The sequence below is a fragment of the Egretta garzetta genome, unplaced genomic scaffold, assembly GCF_000687185.1.
Source record: "Egretta garzetta isolate BGI_Z169 unplaced genomic scaffold, ASM68718v1 scaffold143, whole genome shotgun sequence".
NCBI classification, from domain to species: Eukaryota; Metazoa; Chordata; class Aves; order Pelecaniformes; family Ardeidae; genus Egretta; species Egretta garzetta.
The window spans coordinates 613,707-615,055 of NW_009259310.1; positions in this window are offsets into that span (position 1 = coordinate 613,707).

Below are 1,349 nucleotides of genomic sequence, written 5' to 3' on the forward strand. Positions count from 1 at the left end.
CCCTGGGCCAGCAGAGGGGCCTGCGGGGGGCTGCCGGGAACTGGGTCGCTGCCTGCACGCGGCACACGCAGTCTGTGCAGCGGGGCTGTGCAGTGCCCTGCCAGTGCACACTGCGCTGCCCGGGCACTGCAGCGCTGCCCATGCGCTGCCCACCCACCCCTGCCCCAGGGCCATGGCGAGGGCACTGCCTGCCTGCTCTGCACCAAGAGCTCTGGCAGGATGCTGCCCGCGCACTGCCCTCACTGCCTGGAGCACACTGCCAGGGCACTGCCCCACACACCAGTAGCCTGCTGTGCCCACCCTGCTTGTGCATTGCCCCAAGCTGCCGGCACACACTGTGCCACCTCCCTGCCAGTGCGCTGCCCCACAACCTGCCCATGCCACGCAGGGCACTGCCAGGGCACTGCCAGCTTGCTGCCTGCCCCACACCCACAGCGGGGTGCCACCCGCATGCACTGCACTGAGCACGCCACCGGCGCACTGCCCCCTGCATGCTGCCCGCACCCTGCCTGGGCATTGCTGCGCACCCTGCCTGGGCATTGCTGCGCACCCTGCCTGCACGCAGCCTGCGCGTGTCCCCCCGAGCAGACAGGGCGGGAAACAGACAGGCAGCGCACTGCCTGCTGCCTGGGCGCGCTGCACTGGGTACTCTGCCAGCATGCTGCCTACACATGCAGTACACACTGCACTGCACTGAGCTCACTGCCTGCACGCAGCCCCATGGGCACTGCCAGCAGCACCCGCACTGCCCTGAGCACGCCGGCGGTGCCCGCATCTGGAAACATGGCCAAGGCAGCATCTCGCATGCACTGCGACCACCATGCTCGTGCAGACAACGCTGGAGGCGCCGCTGGCATGCTGCTGGGGCGCAGTGTCTGCACATGCTGTGCCGTGGGCACTGCCAGCCCACAGCCCTGCTGCGCACAGGCCTGTGAGCCCCACAAGCGCGCTGGGAGGGCGCTGATGGCGAGGCCACCCGTGCACGTGGTGCCTGACCACTGCCCGCACAGGGAGCTGGCACATGGCAGTGCCCGCAGGGAGGGACCCCAGTGCCTGCCCTGCGTGTGTGGCAAATAGACACTGCCCCATCTGTGCCACCCCCAGGGCACCCCCCAAGGCACACAGTGCCTTGTGCCCCTGTGGCATGGCTCCCCCCACCCCTCTCTGTGCCCCCTCATCCCTGACCCATGCACCCTGTGCCCCTGCCCTGCCTCCCAGCCTGTGTGTCCCTGCACCCCCCACAACCCCCCCAGCCTCTGCCCTGAGCCCCCCAGGCTTTCTGCACACACAGCTGCAACGCCACAGCCCTCCGGGTGCCCCAGCACCCCCTGCCCTGCCTGCACACCTGG